Source organism: Macrosteles quadrilineatus, unplaced genomic scaffold (assembly GCF_028750875.1).
Source record: "Macrosteles quadrilineatus isolate MER2022 unplaced genomic scaffold, UCM_ALF_1.0 Scaffold_18__1_contigs__length_3160703, whole genome shotgun sequence".
NCBI classification, from domain to species: Eukaryota; Metazoa; Arthropoda; class Insecta; order Hemiptera; family Cicadellidae; genus Macrosteles; species Macrosteles quadrilineatus.
The window spans coordinates 870,518-894,799 of NW_026542611.1; positions in this window are offsets into that span (position 1 = coordinate 870,518).

Below are 24,282 nucleotides of genomic sequence, written 5' to 3' on the forward strand. Positions count from 1 at the left end.
TAATAATTTAATGAAATTTGTTGTTTTTCAATACTAATATGTTAAATTTTTGCCTCTTTTAGGCCAATTTCTAACATTTTCATATTTTTCTAGAAAAAGTATATAATTTTGATGAAATTTTCATGAATATGTCTATATTTTCCATAAAATTGAGTACAAAACAAAATGTTTTTAAAAACAAGTAAAATTTTAAAATTTAATGAGTAGTTTTTATACAAATTTAACTAAAACAGTTTCTTTATCTTTGAATGTTTTAATTTCAGTAATAATTAAGTTTAAATCTTTTTTATTTAATTCTTTAATTGTTTTTTCATCAAATATATTAATAAATCTATGAGGCAAATGAACTTTACATTTTTCTAATTCAACAATAACTGTTGGTCCATATTTATCTTTAACTTTTTCAAATTTTTCTATTTTATATTTTGTATTCAATTCTAAACTTTTTATTGGTTTATATTCTTTGAATTTACATTCTCCAATATTATTAATCTCTTCTAATAGATCCATTTATTACAAAAAATAATTATAGAAATTTTAAACAGTTAATAATTGATATATATGAAAAGAATTTTAAATATCACACAACAGTTTGTTAGAACTGTTGTGTGATATTTAAAATTCTATTTTTTTAAATAATATCTGATGTATCACTTATGTTATCAGAAAAACCATTATGTTAATTTATTATGCATGGATCATTTAAAGTTGATAGACGTTTTAAGAATTTTAAACAAATATCATCAAATTCTGGTTTTATATAAAAATTCAATTCTAAAAGTTTAAAAATCATTGGTAATAGTTTTTTAAATGATATATTTCTTTTTGTAAAACTGAAATATGCATTAAAAATTACTGTAATATTTCTTTTATCTTCAAAATTTAATTCAAAATCAATATTGAATATTTTGTTTAAGAATTGATAGTAAAATATCCAGTTTGTATAATTTCTTTGTTTTAAGAATAATTTTATATTTTTAGGTGTTATTTCAAAACTATTGTCTAAAATACATAATGTATAGATTTCATTGATTAATTGTTGTGTACGATATGGTTGAAAATGATTAAATTCTCTTAAAATATTTATAAGATGTTTGTTCTTATTCTTTCGTCTATTAATCTTTTTTTCAGAAATAATTCTTTTACATATATTACATCCTATACAATTTTCAATAATTGTAAAGTTATTAAAATTATGACATCTATAACATACATACATTTATATATAAAATTTTTATATCTAAATGGAAGAACTTATTCAGTGTCATAAATGTAAGAAGAAAACTAAAAATATTAATCCAGAAATTGTTGAAATGAAGAATGGTTTGTTTAGAATTGCTACCAAGTGTTCAATATGTAAAACAAATAAAAGTAAAATAATTAAAAAAGAAATTAAACCAATAATAAAAAAGGAGTTAAATAAAAAAGATCAAATAATTGAAGCTAAAGAAATTCATGCTCCAATAAGAAAAAAATGTCCAAAAAGAAAGATAGTTACATTAGGTATTGATGATTTATGGGCAGCTGATTTGATCATTATGAAAAGTTATGAAAAAGAAAATGATGGTTATAAATATATGTTGAATGTTATTGATACATTTTCTAAATATGTTTGGTCAAAACCTTTAAAGAAAAAAGATGCAAAATGCGTATCTATAGCATTTGAACAAATTATAAAAGATGCAATAAAAATTGGTCATAAATCACCAAACTTATTACATACAGATAAAGGACTAGAATTTATAAATAAAGAATTTAATGGAGTTTTAAAAAAGTATAATATTAAATTGTATCATACAGAAAATGAAGAAAAATCAAGTATTATTGAAAGATATAACAGGACTCAAAATGAAAAAATGAAAGTTCTATTTGAAATTAATAAAAATTTTAGATGGATTGATATTCTTCAAAAAATAGTTAAAGAATATAATAATTCATATCATTCAACAATTAAAATGAAACCAATTGATGTAAATAAAGAAAATGAAAATGATTTATTGGATACAGTTTTTAAATATATCCCACCAAAAATAATTACAAAATCTAAATTTAAAATAAATGATAGAGTTAGAATAGGAAACAAAAAATCAACTTTTTCAAATAAATATAAAAACAATTGGTCAAGAGAAATATTTGCTGTTTCTAGAATTAATAATACAAATCCTGTTACATATAGTATTAAAGACTTGAATGATGAAGATATAATTGGTAGTTTTTATGATTATGAATTGAAGAAAACTAATTTGTAAAATTTTATACTATATAAATGGAGAAAAAATGTATAAGGTGTAATTTATATAAAGATGTATCTGAATTTTCAAAAATGAAATCAGCAAAAGATGGTTTATATTATTATTGTAAAGAATGTTATACAAGTTATAAAAAGGAATTATTTGATAATATTAAAGTAATTGAAATAAATCAAAAAGAGTGTTTGAATTGTAAAGAAATTAAAGACATATCAAATTTTTATAAAAATTACTATAGTAAAGAAAAAAGTTGGCAATTTGTATTGAATGTATTAGACATATGTTTTTAAAACCACAAATGTGTGAATGTGGAAGAAGTATTAAATGGGTCAATAACTATTCAAAACATTTAGAAACTAAAATTCATAAAGAAAATATAACAAATAAGATGAATTAATAAACTAGTTTATAAAAGTTTTATTGAAAACAAATACTCTAGAAAATATAAATTGACTAGTTGATTACTAATTTTATAAAAAAAATACTCTAGAAAAAATAAATTAATCATTAATTTGGGTATATTACTTATATTTTATAAAAACATATTTTCTAAGTAAAAATTATTTTTATTAAGTAAAGGAATTTTTTCTCATCTAAATGGAAAGACGAAATGAAAATATATTATGTCCTTATTGTATTAAAAATATATATTCTAAAAACTATGCAAGACATTACAACTCAAAGAAACATTTAGAAAATAAAATAAAATATGAAAATGAAGCTAATAATTTAAAAATATGGTGTAAACAAAATTATATTAATGATTATAAAAACAAAAATCTAGATAAATTAAAAGAAATAAAAAAGTCATATGATCCAACAAACTATTCTTTATTTAAAGAAGAAAAATTAAAGGAAATTGCTAACAAACTATCTGTTAGAAACTATACAAATTTAGTAAGAAATGAACTGATTAAAAGACTAAATAAAATTAAACAAAATCCTAATAATTTAAAATATAGATCATTGAAATTTATTCGAGATTTAGCTGTTAAAATAATATTAAAATTGTAAATAAAACTAGAAAGGAATTGACTGAATTATTGACTGATCATCTTAAAAATAAACCAATTCTAAAAGAAAATATAATAAATATTCAAGAAGCTTCTTCATTAAAAGGTTATTTTCAAGAATATATTCTAACAAATTCAAATGATGGTTTGGATATATCTGATTATTTAGAATCACAAAGAAGTGAAATTCAAAAATTAATTGAAAAACAAAAATTTAAAAATATAAAAGGACAATTAGCTTTAACATGTGAATATCAAAGAAAATTGGTTAGTGGTGAAAATCAAACCAGTACAATGTATTTTGCTCTTAGGAGTTCAGATATCTTAAATATTAATGAATTTATAAATGATCAGTTTAAAAAATTAATATTAAGAGAAAATTTGAATCAACCATCAAATGGTAGTGGTTGGTCATTAAGTAGATGTTTAGAATAAAATCTCAAATTGTATAAAGTTAATTCATTAAATGCTGGTTCATATATTGAACTACCAAATAAAATCAAAAACAAGAAGAGTTGTATAAATTTTAAAAATAAAGATGAATATTGCTTTATTTATGCAATTAGATGTGCGATTGATAAATATAAAAATAGAAAATTAGATCATCCAGATAGGGTTAAACAGTATCAGAGTTATATAAATGATGAAATTTTTAAAGGTTTTGATTATCCAATAACATTAAAAGACATAAAATTGTTTGAAAAAAGATCATTTGATCCTAAATATAACTATCCATCCATGTCAATTAATGTTTATAGAATTGATGAAGATGAAAAGATTGTTCCATTACAAATATCTGAAAATTATGATGCAAAATTAGACATTGATTTGTTGTATTATAAAGATGGTGACAACTGACATTACATATTAATAACTGATTTAAGTAAATTAGTTTCTAACCAAGTTTCAAAAGATGGTCATAAACTATATATTTGTAGACGATGTTTGACACATTTTTATAAAAATAGTGATTTGAATAATCATTTAATAATTTGTAAATCTCTTGAACCTTGTCGACCAATTATGCCATTTTCTGGTGAAACTGTTAAATTTGAAAATTATTATAAAAAACTTGAACATCCTTTTGTAATTTATATGGATTTTGAAAGCATTCTGAAAAAGATTAATACTTGTGAAAATAATCCAAATAACTCATATACAAATAAAATTCAGAAACATATACCTTATGGATTCACAATTTTTTTAGTTTCTAGAGTGACTAATAAAATATATAAACCAATTTGTTATAGAGCAAAAACAGATGAAGAGTTGAAAAATGTACCAAATAAATTATTTGAATACTTAGATGAGATTTCAAAGTATATAGCTAAAAAATATAATTCGAAAAACAAAAAGCCTATGAGTTTAACTAAAAATGAAGAAATTGAATATCATAAAGCAAGTGTTTGTCATATTTGTGAAACTATTGGTTTTGATAATGACACAAGACGAAAGGTAAGAGATCACTGTCATTTAACAGGAAAATTTAGAGGTGCAGCACATTCAAGTTGTAATTTAAATCTAAAATTTCCACAAAATATACCTGTGTTTTGTCATAATAGTTCAAACTATGATACACATTTGTTTATTAAAGAATTAGCTAAAAAATATGGTAAAATTGATTTAATAGCAAATACTGATGAAAAATATATAAATTATTCAGTTAATTCAGGATATGGTTATGAATTTGAAGATGATAAACCTAGAAAATTTGTAAAATTCTCATTTGTAGATACGTTTAGATTTATGGCCTCATCAATTGATAAGTTAGCTAAAAATCTGAAAGAATTTAAACACTTGACTAAATTTATAAAAAACATTGATATAATTGAAAAAGATGATGAAACATTTGAAATATTATCTTCTAAAGGTATATTTCCTTATGAGTTTATAGATGATATTGAAAAATTAAATTATGATAAAATATTAGATAAAGCACAGTTTTATAGTTCTTTAACTGAAAAAAAAAATATTAGTGATGATGATTATAAATACTATCTAAAAGTTTGGAATAAATTAAAAGTTAAAACATTAGGAAATTATTCTGATTTGTACAATATTCAAGATGTGATGTTATTAGCTGATATATTTGAAAATTTTAGATCAGTTTGTTTAAAGAACTATCAATTAGATCCTGCACATTATTTAACATCACCATCATTAGCATGGGACTCTATGTTAAAATTAACAAAAATAGAATTAGAATTGATAAGCGATTATGATATGTATTTGATGATTGAAAAAGGTATAAGAGGTGGAATTTCTCAATGTGTTACAAGGTATTGTAAAGCAAATAACAAATATACCAAAAATTATGATCCTAATAAACCTGAAAATTACATGTTATATGTAGATGCAAACAATTTATATGGATGGGCCTTAAGTCAAAAACTACCATATAAAGATATTAAATGGATGAATCCAAATGTATATACAACTAATGAATGGAAAGAAACTATATTAGAATTAGATGAAAATGCTGATTATGGCTATATATTAGATGTTGATTTAGAATATCCAAAGGAATTACATGATAATCACAAGGATTTACCATTAGCTCCTGAACATTATAATAATAAGCTTTGTACTACATTATTTGATAAAAAAGACTATGTGGTTCATTCAAGAAACTTAAAATATTACCTAAAACAAGGTCTAGAATTAAAAAGAGTAAATCGAGTAATAGCATTTGATCAAGATAACTATATGGAAAAATATATAAAACTGAACACAAAATTAAGAGCTCAATCAAAATCAGACTTTGAAAAAGACTTTTTTAAGTTAATGAATAATTCTGTATTTGGTAAAACAATGGAAAATGTAAGGAATAGATGTAATATAAAATTAGGTGATGAAGAATATTCATTAAAACAAGCTAAAAAACCAAACTTTAAAACGTTTAGTATATTTGATAAAAATTGTATTGCTTCACATTTGATTAAAGAAAAAGTTAAATTTGATAAACCAATATATGTGGGATTTTCAGTTTTAAAGCTATTGATGTATGAATTTTATTATGAAAAATTGAAGAAATTTGATCCAAATATAAAACTATTATATATGGACACTGATAGTTACTTTGTGGAATTAAAGAAAGATCCTTATAAAATTATTAAAGAAAATATAAATGATTTCGATACAAGTGATTATAAGAAAGATCATGAATGTTTTAATGAAAAGAATAAAAAAGTAATTGGAAAATTTAAAGATGAATTAAATGGTGAAATTTTAGAAGAATATTGTGGATTAAGATCAAAGCTATACAGTTATGAGTTTGATAAGAAAAATCCAGTTAAATGTAAAGGAATCAAGAAAAGTGTTGTAAATAAGTCAATTAATATGAATGATTTTAAGAAATGTTTGTTTGATGATGTGGAACAATATAGAGAGATGACATGTATTAGAAGTTTTAAACATGAATTATACACAGTGAGAATTAACAAATTAGCTTTAAGTAATAAAGATAATAAAAGATTTGTATGTGAAAATAGAATTGATACATTACCTTGGGGACATAAAAATATAATTTAAACATAAATAAATGGAAATAATAATCATACCAAAAGAATTAATAGACAGTGAATATGATCAAAAATTGTTTTTGTTTAAAACTAAATTATCAAATAAATATTTAATTTATCTTTTTAAATATAAAGGATATTATGTTTATCACAATGCCTTTAATTTTAATATAAAACCATTCTTATATAAAGTAATACAATATGTTAAAGAAAGTTTTAAGGAAAATGATCAAAATGTAATTAATTTAAGATTTTAAAATTAGTGAATATAAACCTGATTCATGAATTAATATATTTTTATTTTTAAATATAAAATTATTATTAAATAAATCAATAGTTGTCATTATTTATATAGAAAAAAATTTAAGTTAGAAATTTTGTTTTAATCTTAAATACATAATATTCTTAACATTTTTATTATTTATCAAATTTCCTTCATTATCTTGAATAGATATTACAATATTTTGAATTTTATTAATATTTTTTAAAGGAACATAGTCTATTTGATTTGGTTTTTCACTTATTTTTGAACCATATTTAACATTTGGATAAAAAGTATATAGAATTTCTGATTCTTTATGTAAATGCGAGTGATCATTATGATTTTCAAAGCTAGGTTCAACCAAATTACAATGGATTTCTAAAACATCAAAAGATCTTAATTTAGGTAACTTAATTCCTTTAATTAAAGTGTCTGGTTCAATCATTTCATCCTTTAAACCTAATAAATCAGTTATAATAGCTGTTACTATAATTTTAACAGGTGATTTTATCACAATAAGAGAACCCTCATTTTCTAATAAAAACTCATTTTCATCAAAATTATCTGTTTTCTTTTTAAATTCTTTTAAGCTATTTTTAAAGTTTTCTTTTATAGTTTCTAATGTGTGATATCCTTTGTTTAAATTAAAATATTGATTTATTTCTTTTTCACCATTCTTAATAGTAAAACCATATACATTTTTATAATCATTTGGTACATTTAATACAAAATTATCTGAATAAAATCCACAAAGACCAATACTATAATTTCCATCCAAATCAATTGGATGTTCTAATCTTAGTTCAATCTTTGAAGAATTGCCTGTAATTTTAAATAATTTCATCTTATTTAAATGGAAAATTTTTTAAAGGAAAAAAATAAGATAAAATTTGATACATATGATGAAAAAATCAAGAATAATCAACCAATTAGATTGTTAATAATAGGATCAAGTGGTTCTGGTAAAACAACATTACTATTAAATTTCATCTATAAAAGATTGATACCATACACAAATTTATATGTTTTTAGTAAATCACTAGAGCAGCCTGCATATATAAAATTACAACATAGATTTAAAAATATTGAAATGAACATTAACAAAAAAGTTGCAAATTTCTTTGGTTCATGTGAAGATATAATTTCATTAAATGATTGTAAACCAAATTCATTAATTGTTTTTGATGATTGTATTTTAGAAAATCAAGATAAAATAAAAGAGTATTTTGTAATGGGTAGACATAAAAACATATCATGTATTTATCTTTCACAATGTTATTCAAAAGTTGACATTAAATTAATAAGGAATAATTTAAATATGTTATGTATTTTTAAGCAAAATAATCATTATGTAAAACAAATTTTTGATCATTTTTTAGGTTCTGATATGTCATTTAATGAATTTAAGGATATTTGTAATGATTGTTGGAAAGAAAATTATGGATTTTTAACTATGAATTTGATATTAAAAACAAATGAAGGAAAATATATGAATAAGTTTTCTAATATAAAATTTTCTTCTAAATAAATGTGGTGTATGCTTGATTTAATTGTTGATAAAATATTTGTTATAATAATATTTGCCTTATCTTTAGTGTTTATTTTTTTTATTAAATTTACAGAAAATAAAAAATGATGTGTTTGTGTTTATTTTTAGATTTACTTATTATTTTTGTTTTATTTATATTAATCATTAGTGTAGTGTTGATTGTGCTTAATCGACATAGTTTATGTTTATGTTAACATGGTTTATGTTTGTGTTAACATCATTTATGTTTATGTTAACATATTTTTTCTTTTAATAAATGGATAACATAACTGTCGACAAGGCTAAGAAGTTAGATGAAATTGAAAAAAAATTAATAAAAGAATTTAAAAATCAAATTAAAATTGATGAAAATTATGAACAAATTAAACAAAAAGCATATGAACCAATAACATCTGCAATTGGTAAAGTAGAAAATAAAATTGGTGAAGTTTTAAATGAAAATAAAAATTTAATGGATTTAGTACCTATTGTTAATCAATTTGCAAACATATCAATACCACAATCTGAAGAAGAATTTATGTTACCTTCAAGTACTCCATTTAGACCAATAAGAGAACAAATTATTGAAGAAGAATCAACATTTATAGATCCAAATATTGTTTCACCTCAAATATTAAATAAAATCATTGGTCCAATTGCACAAAAATATTTACCTAGAGCAAAAGATGATAAATTTGGTTTGTATTGGAATAAACATAAAAAATCATTTATGATTGGTGATAAAATAACAGTAATTGATAATGATGATTTACTTGTTAATGGTAAAACATATACTGGCACTCAAGGTTTATGGAGATTATTGACATATAAAGACAAACCAGATGATAATTTATATAGTCAAGATGATTTAAATAATTACTCAAAAATTTTATGGGAAACAGATTCAATTTATAAAAATAATGATCCAAGTACTAGAAAACCAAAATCAAGTAAAGGTAATAAATATATGAATTTGATTAAATTTATTTGGGATTCTAAAGGAAATATTGAAGGATCTGGTATTAGAAAATATTCAGAAAATAAAATTGAATACAGATATATTGATGATTTAAACAAATTAGAAAGTATAATCAATTATATATATGCTCAAGAAAAAGCTGGAAATAATAACTTTATCAATGAAAAAAAGGCTATTAAAGATTTTATTTCAAACAAATTAGATGAATTAATTGAAAAACCTGATGGTATAAAATATTTAAAAAGAATATTACCAACTATAACATCACCAATTATAGGTTCAGGATTATTAAATGATTTTATAAATAATTTACCATTTGAATTGCATGTACCTGGTTTTCAATATCTAGGACCTGGAACTAAGCTACAAAAAAGATTAAAAAGAGGTGATCCTGGAATAAATGATTTAGATAAAGCTGCTAAAGAACATGATATATTTTATAGAGATCATAAAGATACAGAATCTAGAAATGATATTGCTGATAAAATATTACAAGATAAAGCATGGGATATAGCAACATCTAGTGATCATGATATAGGTGAAAGATTAGTTGCTTTACCAACATCAGGTGCTATGTGGTTAAAAAGAAAATTTGGAATGGGATTAGAAATAGGATTAAAATTTTAACCTATATAAATGGAAAAAGTTAAGATAAATTTAACTGATTATCAAAAATCTAAAATTAAATCTGCTTTTAAGAAAAATAAAAATTTGACTATACAATTTGAAATAGATCAATTTAAAAATGGTAATGATATATTATTATTAACTAAAAGACAATTGAATAAATTAGAAAAACATAAAAAATTAAATACTGGATTAAGACTTGAATTTTCTTACAATCAACTTAAACAAATAAAAGATGGTGGTTTATTAAATGAAATATTAAATGTTGCTGATTATATTCCTGGCATAAATAGTTTAACACCAAAAGTTAGAAGAGGAGCTAAAGTAGTAAAAGACAATGTTATTCCTAAATTTAGAGACTTTATTAATTGGTTAGATCAAGAATTAGCTAATGTAAAAGGATCTGGATTAGATGAAAAAACATTAAAATATGTTAAGAAAAAAATTTCAACCCATTGACTTTAGCTGATTTAGAAAAATTATGTCAAAATATTAAGAATTTTAGAGGTGTTTTTATGAGAGATATGCTTCCAAAAACTGTTAATAAATTTGAATGTGGTATAGTCAATTTAGATTCTTTTTCTGGTAATGGAACTCATTGGATATGTTATTATAAAAAAGATAAAATTAAATATTACTTTGATTCTTATGGAAAAATTGTTAATAAACCTTTTAAAGAAATTGTTAAATATTTAGGAAAAGACAATATATTTTTTAATGATTCACAAATTCAAAATTATGATGATCCACCTATATGTGGTCATTTGTGTGTTTTTGTATTAAATGAGTTGAATAAAAATACAAGATTTGATAACATAATCAATAAATTAATTCTTAATAAATATGGATTCATTAAATATATTTGATCTATTTGGTAGACAGAAAAAAGATTTAATTGAAGTAAAAAATGATTATATTAATTCAAAATTAAATTCCATTTTTAATGATATTAATAAGGATTTAAAAAACCATATTAAGAAAACTAATAATTTGGTTAATGCTATTAGTTTATCTAAAAATTATTTAAGTATTAATTCTAGAAGAATTGTTAATGTAAAACCAAGTATTAATGATTATGATGTTGTTATAAAATCTGAGTTAAATGAAGTTTTAAATTCTATTATTAAGATTGGTAATAATCATTCAAAAACTAAACAGGATTTAAATGAATTGGTTAATTCATTATTTAATCTAAAAACATATGTTGAAGATTTAGAAAAACAACTTGAAGGTAAACTTGCTGAAGTGATAAGATTAGTAACTACTGGATTAGCACAAATAGCAAGTTTTACATTAGAAGATAAACTTAATACAGAAAACCAAGAAGATGAATAATTTTTACTATATAAATGGAGTTAATTTACTGTCTTAAATGTAAACAAAAAACCAATTCTAAAGACATTCAAGCAATAAAATTAAAAAATAAAAATATGATTAAAGCAAAATGTTGTATATGTAATTAAAAAAAAAGTTGTTTTGCAAAAATTTCTTCCTAATAAATGGCAAACTATAACTCATTTGATCTTTGTATTATCAGAAACCAATTTATGTTGACCAATGAAGATTGGAATATTATTTCAGAAAAATATGAATTGAATGAAGATATGATCAGATTGTTTCAAAATAAACTAAATTGGGAAAAAATTGCACAATATCAAACATTAAGTATACAATTTATTGATGAGTTTATTAATTATCAACTTAATGCTTATATTAATTTGGTTTGTAAGTATCAAAATTTAGATGAAGATTTTATTGATAAATATAAAAATGATTTGGATTGGGAAATAGTGTTACAATATCAAAATATATCAGCAAAATTCATCATAGATCATGCACTGAATATTGAACAGTTTAAAGAAAAAATGGATTATGACGAGATTGATTAAATTATTCCAAAAAGATTTATAAAACTATTCTTTATTACAAAAATTTTACTGGTTTTAAAAAACCTTTTTCTTTCCATATTTTTTTCATAAATTTCTCCTTAATAAATGGCTAATACTTATGAAATTGAAAGAGCTGAATATAAAAATTTTTATCCTTTATCTAAACTACATTTGAATGAACCAAACAAAAAAACTGAATTTAATATTGATTTTGGAGATGGTTTTTGTACATCTAAATTTCAACTTTATATTTCAGGAACACTAAAAAAATCTGATGATAGAGACTATGGTGCTACAGATAATGTAAAGTTGATTAATAATTTTGTACCATTCTTATTTTCAAAAATTGAAATTAGAAAACATAATAAATTAATTGAGGAAATTGAATATCCTGGACAATTAAGTACAATAAAAGGTACTGTTACTTATTCAAAAACAGAAGCAGTATCCAACATTTGTAATGGATTTCAATCAGATTTCAAAAAAACATTTGAAGCTGTGGGTAATCTATCACATTTTGGATTAGGTTTCTTTGAAAATGTTAATGTTCCAATATACAAAGGAGGATTCAATATATGTTTTGTTAGATCTGAAGATAATGATGCCATTTTTAGATGGAAAACTAAAAAAGTTGATGGAACTTTTGATGATACTACATTACCAAGTGCTGGAAAAATAATTATTGATGACTTTTTTATTAGAGTTCCAATAATTGAGTATAAAACTACAAGTAAAATTCAATATATTAATGAAATAACTAAAAAAGAAAAAATACTATTTCACTTTAATCATTGGCAATGTATTGAACAAAAGACAATAACTGGAAAAACAGTTAGTTTTGATATAACAAATATTTATCGAAACATCTATAATCCAAAATTTATAATAATTGGTTTTCAAAAAGGTAGAACTAATGATCAATTATATGACACTTCAAAATTTGATAGTATGTATATTAAAAATATCAGAGTAAAATTAAATGGTCACTATTATCCTGATGAATTAATGAATCTAGATATAAATAATGGAAAATTTAGAATTTTATATCAAATGTATCAAGATTATAAAAAGGTTTATTATAACAATAGTAAAATGTATTATGATCCAACAGAATTCATTTAAAATAGACCATTGTATGTGATTGATACTACAAAAACTACTGTAAATATTTCAGGATCAAAAAATGATATAATAATAAATATGGATTTTGATTATGATATAACTGTTGCTAGTAAAACTAATTGCTATGTAGTTGTTGTGTCTGAAAGATTATTAGAGTATAATGTAATTAAAAATGATATAACTGAAATCAAATAAAATTATTATAAAACCACCATTTATTTACTACTTTTTGACATATTTTTCAAAATATTATTATATTTTATGAATAATGAGACTACTATTGTTAATTTAAAATTTGTTTCATTAAAAAATATTAATAAATAAAAATTTTTGATTTTCAAGGTCACAGGATGTGAATATTTTTGGTTTCATTATTTAATAAATTTGTACTTATCATATAGATATACCATACCAAATTTCATGTAAATATCTTAAAAAACAAAAAAGTTATTAAAGTTTTTAGTTTAAGGGTAGTTCACCCTAAATTTTAAAATTTTACTAAAAACATTGATAATTTTTCATAATTTTTTAGTTTCAGAGTTATTCAATCATTTTTAGAATTTTTATAAATAAAATAAAAAATAGGGGATGAAACTACCCTTAACATAAGTCAAAAAATTATTTAATATTCAATATATCTGTATACCAAAATTGATCAAAATTGGTTGAAAAACACATGAAATATAACACTTATAAGTTTTAATACCATATTTTTACCATAGCAACATTTTAATTCAAAGAAATAATAGAGAAATCTCATTTTATGGTGTTGGCTAACTTGCTTGCGTTTGACACTAGCGAACCTAGCGGGATAACCTTGCGTAATGCGACGATCATAGTACCATTTATCTGATCTTTTATATTGCCATCTAACTTAGTAGACTTGACACTTTGTAGCTCAATCCATTTGTTTGTTTCATTCTATTTCTATTTAGACTTAGCATTGATTATATATTTTAAGCATATATTATAAAACATTTTTCAATTAGTTAAAATAAATCAAAACAATCATATAAATCCACACTGAATTTTACTAACATTCTATTAGTTATTATTAATTATTCAATCACTTATTTTCATCAAAAGATCAACCAAACAAATTAGGCCATAGACTAATATTCCTTCAATAACATTATATTTACAACGCAATTTGTTTTTGTTGATTTTTACATTATCTTTAATCGTACAGAAATGTATAATATATGAAATAGCATTAATTTTTAACAAGCTTTTCATTGGTGATATTTATTTTCAATTTAAATCAATACTTATCTTTTTATCTTAAGATTATCATTTTGTTAACATTTTTATGATTTCACAATTGAAATATATAAAAAGATATTTTTGATAATTAAACCTTAAATAAACCTTTATAAACTTGTTTTTTTAATCAATTAAACTACACCATGATTTTTATGATATAAAAAACTTTAATAATTCTAATAAATTTCATGTTTTTTAATAGTTTATTTAATTTAATTCAAAGAATATAAACCAATAAAAAGTTTAGAATTGAATACAAAATATAAAATAGAAAAATTTGAAAAAGTTAAAGATAAATATGGACCAACAGTTATTGTTGAATTAGAAAAATGTAAAGTTCATTTGCCTCATAGATTTATTAATATATTTGATGAAAAAACAATTAAAGAATTAAATAAAAAAGATTTAAACTTAATTATTACTGAAATTAAAACATTCAAAGATAAAGAAACTGTTTTAGTTAAATTTGTATAAAAACTACTCATTAAATTTTAAAATTTTACTTGTTTTTAAAAACATTTTGTTTTGTACTCAATTTTATGGAAAATATAGACATATTCATGAAAATTTCATCAAAATTATATACTTTTTCTAGAAAAATATGAAAATGTTAGAAATTGGCCTAAAAGAGGCAAAAATTTAACATATTAGTATTGAAAAACAACAAATTTCATTAAATTATTAAAGTCTTCCTTTTTTGGTCTAGGATTGGTACATTACTATCTACTTATATACGTTAACAACCACATAGAAACATGAATTGAAACACTTACACATTTGTATGGGCTTACTCTACCAACATATAAAAAACAAAACAACATTTGTGGTACAAGCTGTTTGTTTAATTATTACAGGATTGAAATACAATAATGTTACGTCACCGATTAGAAAAGCCTTAGTTACCTTTTATCATTAGAGTATTTGATATATGTTAACTGTACTACCGTCAACATTGGTGGCCTTTACAAAGGTCATTTTTTATACTCAACTGTAAAGTTCCAATTAAACCTTCTTTCAACTGTTTTTTAACATTCGATACATGAATTATCATTTGTTTTGCATTTGTTATGGAGTACAGCAAGTAGATATGTGTAAAATAAAATAAAAATATAATGTTTTTTGTGATTGGTAGGGATCGAACCCGCAAACCTCTTGGATCAAGAACTCCCACTACGATACGATACTATACCGAAAATCAACATATTACTTCAACTGTAAATTAAGCGTTTGGTGATTGGTAGGGATCGAACCCGCGAACCTCTAGTTCATACATAGCTTCATAAACTACCAACCGCTAGAAACAAACATTTAGATTACCCCTCATCCTAAGAGTACATAACACCTACGAAATGTAAATTTAACATCCAACATTGGTGGCCTTTACAAAGGCCATTTTTTATACTCAACTGTAAAGTTCCAATTAAGCCTTCTTTCATCTGTTTTAACATTCGATACATGAATTATGATTTGTTTTGCATTTGTTATGAACTACAGCAAGTAGATTTATGTATAAAATAAAATAAAAATATAACGTTTTTTTGTGATTGGTAGGGATCGAACCCGCAAACCTCTTAGATCAAGGACTCACGCTACTCCCACTACGATACAAGGAGGGAGAGAGCTTCTTTGAATGAATATTGTCTCCGTCATTGTATTTCCAGATCTCGGGTATTAAACAACTACCGCTTACAGAGCAGGATTAACCTACAGAATTAAAAGTAATACTAAACTGTGATCAAGGATGTTTAGAATTGGAAATATTTCTTCATACAGTACTACATTACCGACTTGGATAGTTCAAGTTCCAAGTACAGTACTGCTTTATCAACACCGCCCGCAGGTGTGTGTGTGTGTGTGTCCATCAACAGAACGATTAATGCGGGTTCAAGTTTTTGCACATCCAACATTGGTGGCCTTTACAAAGGCCATTTTTTTATACTCAACTGTAAAGTTCCAATTAAGCCTTCTTTCAACTGTTTTTAACATTCGATATATGAATTATCATTTGTTTTGCATTTGTTATGAACTACAGCAAGTAGATATGTATAAAATAAAATAAAAATATAACGTTTTTTTGTGATTGGTAGGGATCGAACCCGCAAACCTCTTAGATCAAGGACTCACGCTACTCCCACTACGATACAAGGAGGGGGAGAGCTTCTTTGAATGAATATTGTCTCCGTCAGTGTATTTCCAGATCTCGGGTATTAAACAACTACCGCTTACAGAGCAGGATTAACCTACAGAATTAAAAGTAATACTAAACTTTGATCAAGGATGTTTAAGTTGGAAATATTTTCCCATACAGTACTACATTATCGACTTGGATAGTTCAAATTCCATGTACTGCTTTACTGACACCGCCCGCAGGTGTGTGTGTGTCCACCAACAGAACTATTAATGCGGGTTCAAGTTTTTGCATTCAACAGTAGTGTACTGCTCTACTGAATACAACCTTTTTGTACATCATACAGGCAGGTGGTCAATTATACTCTGTACGGATCGTAGCAGATAAGCTAATGAGGGTAATTTCAACTGGGAAATTGTTTAAAAGTACCAAATTTTATATATAAACAACAATAAACACCAACGGTGGGGCTTCATAATATCGTTGTAAAAGTCATACATTCGTACTTTGCTCAAATCTAATATGGACATACCAATATAGATTGGTTTGTTTAAAATCAGGGGGGAAGAGGTTCACACAGGTCTAGACCAAATAACCCTGTGCTATGGAGACCCCCCTTATGCAAATTACTTCAAGCTTAGTCTGTCGAAAGCGAGTGTTCTTCTTCCATCTCGACGAATTCTTCTTGTGGAATTTTTGAGTGTCCCAATGGTAAGGAACTTATCCCATTGGATAAGATGTATCTTTTATCATCATGAGTTGATAATGCAATCTTATTAAGCTCAATGGTTTGTTTAAAATCACTGTGGTTTTACTCATATGAATGCCTACTAAGTTTTCATTGTAAATGGTTCGGTCGATAAAGTTAGGCTTAGCAATAAATTTTGCAGCTATTTCCATCGTCAAAGTCCTAATGCCATCATTACAACTGTAGGCTAGCTTCCTTTTTTATTTTGCATTCAACAGTAGTGTACTGCTCTACCGACTTGTTGCACAGTCAGTGAGCTCAGGTTTTCTTTCTAATTATCACACAGACTGAATACAACCGTTTGTACATCATACAGACAGATGGTCAAGTACTTCTCTGTACGGTACGTAGACACGTCAGTTAAGGGGGATAGTTTGAATTTGGAAATTGTTTAAAAGTACCAAATTTTAGATATAAACAACAATAAACACCAACGGTGGGTGAATCAAATAAACTCGTTCATCATAAAACCCAACTGCAGTTTTGACTTATAATCCCAATCCTACGTCATACCACAGTGGTCCCCAAATGGCGGACCGCGGTCCGGATCCGGACCGCCGCCTGATTTTTTACGGACCGTTAGTTCGAATTCACAAACTGTGTTTTTTATGTATTTTTATCTTTTAGTGAATTTAAACTTTATTTGAACCTAAAGATATATCGGTACCAACCATTAAAGATTAAAATATTTTATACGAGAAAACTATTTTTATCGAAACATAGTTAATTCATAGTTAATTCGCCGTGCTCCGCGCTAGATAAAAACCGTTATAAGCGATGCTATGCACCGGCTTTTTCTTCACGCTTCCTCCCCTCCGTCGCTAATTGAACTCGCCCACCCAGTGGCCACGTCACGTCGTCATCGCCAGGCCGCCCGGCGCCCGCACTAGCTCAGCTGTTGTAGTCAGCACTGTCGATGTCGCGTCGTCTGTTTGTTAACTAATGTGGTGTTTAGTTCTCTCATTGATTATTCATCCTGCCGTGTGTTAGTTATGCAAAAAGTGTAGTGCGAATTACTTACAATGGATAGCAAAAAGCGGAAAGTAGACAGTGAAAATAGGCAGTTTTTACCAGAGTGGACGGACCAGTATTTGTTTATACTTCCAAACAAAAGTGGAGCTGTGCCTGTGTGTTTGATATGTCAACAAACTGTATCTGTTGTCAAGAGTTCAAACGTTAAACGACACTTTGAGACTAAACACAAGCCGTTTGATACAAAATACCCAACAGGAAGTGATCATCGCAAGTCTAAGATTGAGAGTTTACGTTCGAACTACTTAGCTAGTACCCAGATATTAAATCGAACAATGACTGCCCAAGAAAGATGTGCAGAGGCTTCTTTGCGTATTTCGTGGACTCTCGCTAAACATATGAAACCGTTTACTGATGCAGATATAGTCAAAGAATGCATGATTGAGGCAGGAAACGTGTTATTTGAGAATAAACAAGACGTTGTTGACACTATTCGTCGCATGCCGCTTTCTGCATCTACCAGCACACGAAACACTGAAGTTTTAGCAGAAGAAAGTTCTAAAAGCGTGAAACAGATTCTAGCAGCTACAGACAGATACGCTTTAGCGTTAGACGAATCATGTGACATTACCGATACAGCTCAATTGATTGTTTTTGTGAGGTTTTTGGACATTAAAAAAGAACAGTTTGTGGAAGAATTGTTAACTATCTTGCCAATATCAGGGCAAACACGTGGAGAGGACTTGTACAATGTTTTAATGGACTATTTTGAGAAAGCTGACTTGGATTTGAAAAAAATTATATCAGTAACGACAGATGGTGCTCGTGCGATGACAGGAAAAAACAAAGGCTTGGTAAGTCGAATGAAAACAGACCCTAAATTTAATGAAAGTTTGCTAGCCTACCACTGCATTATCCATCAAAGTGTGTTGTGTTGCAAACTGAATCCTGCTCTTGAAGGTACAATGCAAACTGTAGTTAAGATCATTAACTTCATACGATCAAAGTCTTCACTTAGGCACCGTCAATTCAAATCACTTCTTGAGGAAACTGAAGCACAGTTTGACGATTTATTACTTCACAACAACGTAAGGTGGCTGAGCAAAGGATTTGTACTTCAACGGTTTTTTGCTGTTATGGAGGACATAAAAGTATTTCTTTCGGAGTGTAGTGAAGAAGTTGCAAATGAACACTTGGGCTTTCTGCTTGATACAGAAGACACTATCCCAAAAATAGCTTTCCTGACAGATGTCTTCAGACATTTCAATATGTTAAACTTAAAGATTCAAGGGAAAGGACTTCTTGTGTGTGAACTTCTCTCAGAAATTAGAAGCTTTACGAGAAAGGTTGTTCTTTGGTGTGAAGATATCAGTAACGAACGTGTGCACTTTCCCAGCCTGAACTCAGTTTGTGAAACCGACGACGTTATTGACATGACACAGTTTGTAAACTTTTTAAACGACCTCAAATCTGAGTTCGAAGCTCGATTTAGTGACTTTGACAAAATAGGGAATGTGGTTCAAGTCCTAAATAACTGTTTTTCTCTAAAGCCTAATGGAGAGTGGACCAATGAAGCAGCAGTAGTTTTGAATTGTAATAAAGCAGCCCTGCAAATGGAAATAATAGATTTCCAGGAAGACATTGCTCTGAAGGACAAATTTAGACAAGTCCCGAAAGAACTTTCGTGTGAGCTATTTTGGATCAAGTATGTGAGCAGTGAAAAATATCCTGAACTGAAAAACTTGGCCATCAAACTTTGTACAATGTTTGGATCAACGTACACATGTGAGTCTGCATTTTCAAGGATGAACTTTATCAAAAATAAATATAGATCTCGCCTCAGTGACAGCCACCTCAACAACCTGATGAGAATCAGCTGCACAGGACTCATTCCAAACTTTAAAGAAGTGGCCCAGAATAAAAAATGTCATTTCTCTCACTAAGTTTGAATACTCATATGTGTATTTTATGTATTTTTTTGCACTTTATGTATCTTTATGTAATTTCTAAGTGAAATTAAATTTGATGACACAATTTATAATTTGTGATTATTTCCAAGCCTAAACAATAGGCTATTTTCTAATAAATTCAAACTTTTATATGGTATTTAGGCAACAAAAAAATTTTACAAATAGCATGCGCAAATAGGCTTAAATCACACCATTTTAACTGAAATTTTGAAAATTTTTCCCGGACCCCCCTCTTGGCTGGGGGGTTTTGTGCGGACCGTGACAGTCTTCTAGAAACTTGGGATGGACCTCCATTGCATTTAATTGGTGACCACTGTCATACCACATACGTCACCCTCTCATGACGTATTCCATCACCTATGACGTCACAAAGTGACGTAGCACCGGAAGCCACCATTTCCGCCTGATGCACTTTAAACTCAATTAATTCACAACATCTGCCCTGACAGCTGACAGCTGTTCGCGATAGGTCCACCAGTTCACCACTACTCACCTTACTCAGCTGGTCTTGATCTTAGGTCATCTTATGAAGTCATCATACCTAAACATGGCAAAGCTCTACTATTGACAGACTTGGCAGTGCAATTGCCACAAACCCGTTATGGCAGGATAGCATCGAGATCAGGCTTAGCTTAAAACAATTTTATTGAAGTAGCGGGTGGGGTTGTAGATCAGGATTATACCGGGAATGTAGGCGTTATTTTGTATTCCGATCTCGATTATACAGTTAGGGTAGGAGATAAAATTGCGCAGCTAATATGTGAGGTTATGATGTATTTATGTGTAGTGGAAATTTTCAACCTCCAAAATACACAGAGAAAGGTAGGTGGTATAGGATCCACAGGCAGATAAAGCATTCTTTTAAATGCTCTTTCACAATTCAAATATAGGGAGATTCTAATATAAATATATATTTCACAGTAATGAGCACCGCAGCCACTACCCAGCACATGGATGAACACGATGTATGAAAACCGGGGATGATAAGTCTATTGCAAATCATACAAAACATAATACTTCTTGGACTAAATTCTATCACGCTCTGGCAAAATGTAATTCCAAAATTGAAGACCATGGATAATTTTTTTTCTCAACCTGAGCTATTAGATTTGCAACTTCTTTTAACGCAAGTCTCGCACCACCTATTCGCAAACGTATTCAATTTTTTTCCAAATGATTTATCTCAGGACAAGCTTCCTTTAATGTGTGATTCTGGAATTTCATCAAAAGAATTGCTGAAAAGAATCAAGCCTTTTTTGAAAAAGCACGGCGCACTGTCCAAAGTGGATTTATATCATCAACTTCTAGAACACCATATGATGTCACTTGGTACAAAGCACAGACGGTATATGCTCCATCTAACACCCTTAATGGAGCAGCACAGGACCCGAGAGTAACATCTAGTGAAGATGATGAAAATAGATTTTAATTTAAGAGAACTTTTAAATGATGATCTTTACTAGATGCACCAGTTGCAGCGTTAAACTGAGCCAATACTACAAATTGATTGTAATTTTCAATAAATAATTGTGTATAACATGTGTTAGTGATTCATTTACCTTTTATCCTGCTGGCGACATGTCAAATGTTAGAGCCGGTATAGCTACAAAAACAGTTTAAAAGAATCAGTGGAATCAAAAGTATCCAACAGAAGTTATTAGAATTTAAGGGTATTCCTTTTTAGATGAAAATAGATATACTAATTAAAAACAATAATTAAATAATGCATTTCCTTTTTCTTACTCGCCCACTAGAATTCATCAGTCTTTAGCCTTCAGTTTATAAGCAATATTGATTATTTATCTTACTTAAGATGTTTTACTTATTTAGTTACAATAAATTAGCACTATATTTTCACTAAGCGTTTCAATTGGTTAGCCTCGCTGTGAAATTGATGCCAAATTTATTATTTAACCACTGCAACATATTCGCAGTTTTGGTTTCACAATTGTTTGCTTTTATTTTGCGTTTACTTTTTTTCACGGCGGGTTTCGGTTCCAGAACTATGTTATATGCCGTTTTCACGTGAAAATTCATTTTTCAGAACTTATGTTTCCTTACTACTTACTGTTATTCTTTATGTACAAAATTAAAAGTAAACATAAATATACATTTTATATAATATATAAGATTTCTATAAATATCAAAAGTATACAATTTATAAATATTATACAAAACCTATAACTAATCAAAATTGAAATGTGCCACTCAGTTAACATTAATTAAAAAGACAATATGGTATAATAAAGAAGCAGAAGGCATTTCTCCTTCAACGATTTGAGGAACAGTTCGTTTTCAGGTGTTCTGTGCCCTGTGCCCTCCGATGTGCACACGCTGGCAATTTTAAACTCTGATAATTTTGAAACGCGCGAGCCACTTATCCTTAGTCTCACAGTTGAGAAACGTGACGAGTATATTTGATGAATGTGCTCGAGGAGAAGTAGGGATCCTGTGTGTGACCATTAGTTAACTTGTTTCAAACGGTACATTAAGGGGATATTGTATAAATTTTCATCTGGAGTCTTCGGAATTCCTGTTATGATGATGTTGTTTTGTCTGTTGGACCGTTCCAAGATACAGATCCTCTCCTCTGGCATATTAGTCCTGCTTTTTAGATCCGCGCAGTCTTTCTTCAGTTTTTTCGATTGTTGTTTAATCTCTGTTGTCTCTCCACTGGATTCTGTTAAACATTCAGTTGTGCTAAGTAGTTTTTCAGATACATGTTGTAAAGATGTCGAAAGGGTGGAAAGACAGCTCATGAAATACCTGCTTCATAAAACACTCCATGAGTCCGACGGGGGAGGACTGTTTAATTGGACTATACACAGATATAGATGTGGCAGGGAGGTGTGGGACGTCTTCGTCTGCAACGATATATTCTGGACGTTTGTCATTCGTCCAGAGGGTGACCATCGCGTCCATCTGCTCCTTGGGCGGTCTGGTAGTGTCGCACGAAGCTCCCATGTCAATGTGGCGGTTGTTAGGGAAAGAGTCATTTAAAAAAGACATGATGTCTGAATTGGTGTAAAATAACTAAACAACAAAATATAAGATCAGATAAAAATCTTAAAATATTAAGTGAAACACACACACAAGAAAACTATAGTACTTGGGAGTCTACCGTACACAACTCGCACTGACCACGCTCACTGACGACTGATCGCCTCGTGCCCGACCGCTCCGTATTTAAGGCCTCTTAGACGGAAGGGGGGGGGGGTGTGAAGGAGGAAGTGGAGTGGGAGCAATCCCACCAATCGTATGCCCGATCGATTGTTTTGTGGGCGATTTCATCGAGGTCCCGATTAGTTTGATCAGATCACTTTCCTCGGTTGAAACCCACCATCGGTTCGGAAAAAGATCCAATCATGGACTAACCAACATCCTGAAGAGTGTTTAATCAATAGTCAATTTGAGTTGTTTAACACAGCCCGTTTTTAAATTATTTACGAACTGAGGTTTAAATAGACATCATAATTAAATACTATTTTTGGAGTACATCTAGGTAAAGACGATCACGATCGATCTGATTCAAAAAACAATATGGAGTATAATAAAACACAAGCCCATCTGAGCAGTTGTTGAATCGACACTCACTCGGTTACTCTCCTATTCTTTGTAACCTGTAATTTGTCTGGGAAAAGGTTAAATCCAGTAAACGATGCAGGTTGTTTGTAAATTATTTATTACATTAAGGTTTTATACAAACATAAGAAATGTTATTAGTAGTACATTATACTTTAATACTTTATTTAGGCATTTAGGCAAAACAACCACAACGGTCGTGGTCAATCGGTTTCCCGATTCAAAACAGGGCATTAAAAAAAAACACGAGACTATTTGAGTCAGTGTAAATTCGACTCAAATAGCCTCGTGTTTTTTTATTTTTTAAATTTTTTATTTAATCTGTTTATTTACAACATAAACCAGTTTACAAAATGATAACAGTATAACTAAACTGGGGTAATAAGCACCACTAAATGTAAAATTTGACGTTTTAATAACAATTTGATA